At 43.4% G+C, this 6,000-nt stretch overlaps 1 pseudogene; it reads left to right on the forward strand.

The window, feature by feature from the left end:
* Window positions 1-545: 545 nt before the first annotated feature.
* Window positions 546-6,000, forward strand: part of LOC137676849 (E3 ubiquitin-protein ligase TRIM36-like) — an 18,211-nt pseudogene continuing 12,756 nt past the window's right edge.

The following is a 6,000-nucleotide window of genomic DNA, read 5'->3' on the forward strand; positions in this document are numbered from 1 at the left end:
GGAGCTCAAAGTTGGCTGTATGTGTCTGGGAATAACTAGTCTGACTCTGGGAATAAGCATCTTTCACTTCAGTATGTTAGGGAGCTGTTGCTCTCTATATGGGCAGCCAGTTAGCCTAAACCCAACTGGTTTCTAGAAGGTTTGTGTTTAGTGTTTCGAAAGGCTGCGGGTTGAGTGCATCCAAAACTAGATGAAAGAAGATAGGATTGGAACAGCTAAATTAGTCTTAACATAGAATTAAGTTTTAGAGCAGCAGTTTGTAACGTCCCCTGGACTCAGACGTTGCACTACCTTGTCATGGCGAAAGTATTCTCTTTGGCTTGGCAGACTGCATACGAGTTGGTATTGTACTGGTTTGGACGATGCGATACGATAGTTTGGAATTGGTTCGTAAATTCCTGTGCTTCTCCTTTTAAAATCAAAACCTCTTCTGTTTATGCTCCTCCTAAATCAGGATTTGGTGTCTACACAGGCAGAAAACGCAATTCTTTGACTCCTAGATCGAGTCTGTTTCCTTGTCCGGGTTGCCAGCGGGATATTGATCTCGGAGAACGTGGCATCAATGGCTTATTTCGCAACTTTACTTTGGAAACGATCGTGGAAAGATACAGGCAGGCAGCCAGGGCAGCCATTGCTATTATGTGCGATTTCTGCAAACCTCCGCCTCAAGAGTCCACAAAGAGCTGCATGGACTGCAGTGCCAGCTATTGCAACGAATGTTTCAAAATACACCATCCTTGGGGCACTGTGAAAGCCCAGCATGAATATGTAGGACCAACCACCAACTTGAGACCCAAGGTGAGTGTACTGTGTCTTAGAGAATTTGGGTTGCAGCATTCGTATGTTGCTTCAGACATATCTGTGCAACGGTAGTTGCTTTTTAGGACCATTTTTTATTGACTGTTGCTGTTATTTATTGAATGAACTGTAAGCTTTTGTTGTTCTTCATGCTGAAGTGGTTGTTGTTGAAGAGGACATTGAGAACATATTTGAAGGGGACCCTAAAAATAAGGATTTTGTACTTCGGGGAATGGATTATGTTGTTTGTGATTTGGGTCTTTTTTTTTTTTTCTTTTTTGTGGAAGACTTAATGAACTTGAACATCTAGAGTGGCAGTGCTTTTCCCCAAAAGTCGGGTCAAGGAGGATGCCTGTGTGCAGTAAATTTAAAAAACCCGACACAACTGGCCTCCCCCTCGTCCCCTTGAGGCGGATTCCCTTTGGGTGTTTTGTGCCTGAGGGTGATCCATCACAAAGCATCTTCTTTCTTTCCTCCTTCCTTGCATCTAGCAATAGCAAAAGGTGGAGTTCAGGTCTCCGGTGTTATTACACCCTGTTATTTTTTTAGCTGTAGCAGACAAGAAAATGTAATGGCAGGTTTTCTACTTCATGCACTGCTGCTGCTTCTGCCTTCAGACAAAACAGAGCGATTGCAAAATGCCATCACCTTTGCTTCTCCTGCTAAGCATGGTGCAGAACATGGCAGTGTCTTACTGAATTTAAGTTACACGATGGGAGGAATTGTCACAGCTGCCGTCTCTAACAAGGGACAGCAATAGGTCTTAATGTCCCAGCACTTGCTGTGTGCCTGTGGCCAGTGACCTCAGTGGAGGTCCCACAGATAGCGGAAATGCTGGTGTACAAGGAGTCCTGATGAATTTTTCTTAAATTAAGTAGGTTTGATTAACGTGCAATGTGTAAGAAGCTCTTGACTGGTGGTGTACCTTCTTTCTGAGGCTGGAAAAATTTGAGCCTCAAAAGTTATTGAGCTGGCAGATAGTGGACATCCGGGAGTCCACTTAAAGCTGTTTTTCTTGAGTCTAACGCATTCACACCAGCTAAGTTGTTCTTAGTTGTGCTTGTTGCATGTGCTTGATGTGCTTCAAAATGCGCTAGCACACAGCTGTCTTTGTGAAATGTCCCTTTGTTGGATAAGTGAGTAAGGTAAAAGTTTGCGTGCTGTCTTCCAGCTCTTGATCTAGAATGCTGTACAGCTCCTTAAAAACTTCTGTGCTATCTAAACCCTCGCTGCTGCAGTATTGCTACTTGAAAATACGAAAGGCATCTTGTGGCCCTTGTCTACTCTTAAAGGTACCATATGTTGTTACACTACATGCAGACTGAATTTGGGTTTAAAAGTCAGTAGTTGAATTCTGTTGAAGCAGAGCGAAAGGGGGAGAAGTGGTTTAGATCATCCTGACCTTGATGTATCAAGTGTGTGCGCATGTGTGGGATTTAGCTTTTTAAAATTATGCATGAAGACAGATGTACTGTTTTAAAAAAAGAAAAAAAAGAGAAAAACATAGTATAGTTAAGTCAACTGTAGATACATCTACTTCGTAGAAAAACTTCCCAACAACAGTAAACTGATCTTTGCTGTGCTCTTATAGAGAGTTTTTTGAGGACTGTTTGAGCTTAATATAAAGAAAGAAAAGTGCATTTTTCGTTGCACTGCATTGTTAAGACCTGAACTGAATGCATGGAGTATTGCTGGTCTCCTAAACAATGTTCCCAGTCATCACTTTAAAGTTACAACCAGACTGGAGAGCACTTTGTAACGTGTGTGGTGGGGATGGGAGAAGCACAGACTGAGCTGATTGTTCTTGAATTTTGAGAGAAATAGACAAGGTCATCTGCTGACCTCTTCTGTCTTTAGCTTGCAGGCTGTAATTCTTGCTTATACGAGGAGGTGAATAAAAATATGTGGTTTCTGTTAGGTGTGACTGCCCTGCTGTGGAGGGTTTTACTTCCACAGACTTAACAGCACGACTGTAGTTTTTGGAGGTGTGTGCTTGCACAGCTGATTTTCCACAAAGTTTTCTCCCCCCCTGCCCCCAATCCTGCAGTCAGTGCCAACGGGATAGTTTAATCCATATTCTGCTTAATGACAGTTTTATGTACCAAGGCGCTAGTGAGACTGGTGTCTTTGGCCTTTTCACCATAGCCTAAGGTAACATTTGGGGCTTGAGAGGTGGTTTCAGAGATAGTCTGTGATTTTAGCTTAGTGTGGCCATACTAATGCTACTCATAATTTTCTATTTTTGTGCTCTTTCCTGTTCTTTTTTTGCGTGTGTATGTTAAAAGATGATACTTTTAAAGCTTGACTATTCGCACTGCTGTCTTGTTCTTCACGTGAAACTGAAAAGCTTTCTCAAGAGCTCTTTGGCAACATGGAGTAGACGGACACAAACGTTGTCTCTCGGTGTTCTGGAATGAGGCAAAGCATTTTTTGTTTTAGCCCCCCACCCGCCCTTTTAGATGGCTTTATCAGTTGCTTGCGCTTGGAGTTTAGCAGCGCTTTTTTTCCCTCTTTGAGCAGTTACTTCCACATGTTCAATTTTTGAAAGATCATTTTTAGCGAACACCAGCTTTTTCAGAATGGTGTTTAAGCTGCTGCTGGAATTAGCACTCAGCATGTGATTGGAGTCAGACAGAAAAATTGAAACACTGGAGCCTTTTGTCTTTAAAATGACAGTGACTGGTGGTGGTGGCTGCGTTTCGTTTTTTGCTCCAAGAGCTATGGCTACGTGGCTGATCAGAGTCTAGCTTAGACTTAAACCATTACAGTATTATGTCAACTCTTGCTTTAAGAAACAGTTTGTAGCTGTTTCAAGAGATGCTGACGTGGACAGGGTTAAATTTGACAGGGTGGGTGTATTACGTATTGCATTTACAACTCTGAACAGGAGTGTGTAGGGAGCTTGAGGCATGCAAACAGCCTCAGGGATTAGCGGAATGGTTGGTTGCAGTTCGAAGGCTACATGATGTGTCCACAGACATTGCTACAGGTTTACTCACTGTAAACCTTGCGAAACTGTGTGTGTTCATCTGCTGGCTTTCACTGGCGTGGGCAAATATAAAAGGTGGAAGATAAACTGAATATAAAATACCCACTGATGAAATCAGACGCTGCTGTGGGATGATTGAGTGTCTTAACGGTTTGTTGAGGACCTCAATTTTTGGAAATACATCTGCATTCTCTCTGCTCTGTTTCTTTTTTTTTTTCAGATTTTGATGTGTCCAGAACATGAAATGGAGAGGGTAAACATGTACTGTGAGCTCTGCAGAAGGCCCGTTTGTCATCTTTGTAAGCTGGGTGGATGTCATGCGAACCACAGAGTAACAACCATGAGCACTGCCTACAAAACCCTTAAGGTAAAAGTAAATATTGTTGGACCTGGCCTTAAGAAGGGGAAGAGTACTGAGCTTCCGGTGTAAGGGCAAACTCGCTCTGGCAGGAAGCCAGGACGCGTGTGCAGAGGACACCGAGCTAGTCACGAGGCATGCTATTGTGCAACATCTGTTAATGTATGTATTGGGGTGACACAGTGCACGTCTGAGAAACTAAACTATGTATTTTCTAGGAGGCTTGAAGCATAACCCCTTAGAAGTGCTTCCACTTTATTTCGGTGAACTGTCAACAGTACTGACCAATGCAGAAGGTTTAAGCTGTTAATACTTTGCAATCTAGCTTTTACCCCTGGATGTTAAGATAAGTGTCCTGGTGGCTTGGGTTAGCTGATACTTTAGAAGCAGTCCTGAAAAATTTGCATCTGAATTATCTGTTGGGACTTTGTATGTTTCTGAAGTTGCATAGCTGTTAATTTGCTAAGCACAGTACAACAGGGAGGACTTGCAAACATTGCTTTGTTACTAAAAAAATGATTGCTGCTACCTCCTTGTAAGTTCATGCTTTGAACCACTGATTTTTCTGGCAAATCTTACTACAAATGAGTTAATAACTAACACGGCTTTTCTGTAAGTTTTAATAACGTCCTGAAGCCTCAGGACTTTTCCTAGCCTAAGAGAGGGTGGCTCCTGTGTCTGGGGAGGCATGAGCCAGCTGAGGCTGTTACCTCTTGTCCCTAGAGGCTGTGCCCCCAGTCCTGCTCATAGCAGTGGCCTGGTGTCCCCGCGCACTCATCACAGCTCACCGAGCAGTTCTCCGAGGGGCTGCTTTTCCTAACTGGTGGCAGGCTGTTGTCCTTGTAACTAGATAACCAAGTGCTAGCTGGATGACCTGCCTGTGCTGGTTGTCAGTTTGGGTGGGATACCCTTATTCTGCCAGCTTGCTGTTTTTATTTTAACAGGAGAAGCTTTCAAAAGATATTGAGTACCTCATCAGCAAGGAGAGCCAGGTGAAAGCTCACATCACACAGCTGGATCTGCTGCTGAAGGAAACAGAGGTAAGAGTGGCTTGCGGGTTGTCTGGGGCTGGCCCTTGCAGGGACTCGAACTGTTTTCAGTGAAGCATTTAAAATCGTTTTGTTTTTTTTCAGTTAGCCAGTAAAACAATTTCTGTACAGTTTGTGTTAGTCCTGAATCACACACAGTAAGATCTAGTCCTGACAGCATGGGAAATTTGGGCAACATACAGAGGGAAGTTAAGTTTTGGGTGCTGCTGTAAATTTAATTGAAATAAAGCTTATTTGATACCTTAACCAAAGAGTAGTGGGTTAAACTTAACAGCTCTTGTGTATTAATGGTGCTGCACGATTTACACTGTCTGTATACCTTGAGGATGTTGCAGTAAAGCCAGAATGAAGGGCAAAATCTCCCTGCAGAAGAGTCAGAGCTGGGGGCATGCTCACATACAAGCTGAAAAACGCGTGACAGAAATTGCAGGAGCTCCTGGCTCTGCCCGTATCTTGATACAGACTGTCTCCGTGGTTTGTAGTTCCTTTTATCCAGGGCACTAGGTAGAGGTGGCACTATGGTTCTGAGAGCATATGTGAGAAACTGGGCTGGACGCCCTGCACCGGTTCAGAGTGATCGGGGAAGATGGAAGAGCACCTGTCTCTTGGGCATGAAGGCTTCAGAGAGCACTTTTATAGTGCTTTTCCATGAGCTGTTTGGCAAATGCTCTGTATAACTCAAGACGTGATCAGAGGAATACTTTCCTGCTCTTTGGTCTCTGTGTTAAGATAGTAAATGCTTACTAGCTTGGGTGCAGTGTCGATTGTACTTTCAGTGCTGAAGAGCATAACAAAGCTCATAGTCT

The sequence above is a fragment of the Nyctibius grandis genome, chromosome Z, assembly GCF_013368605.1.
Source record: "Nyctibius grandis isolate bNycGra1 chromosome Z, bNycGra1.pri, whole genome shotgun sequence".
In the NCBI taxonomy this organism is placed as follows: Eukaryota; Metazoa; Chordata; class Aves; order Nyctibiiformes; family Nyctibiidae; genus Nyctibius; species Nyctibius grandis.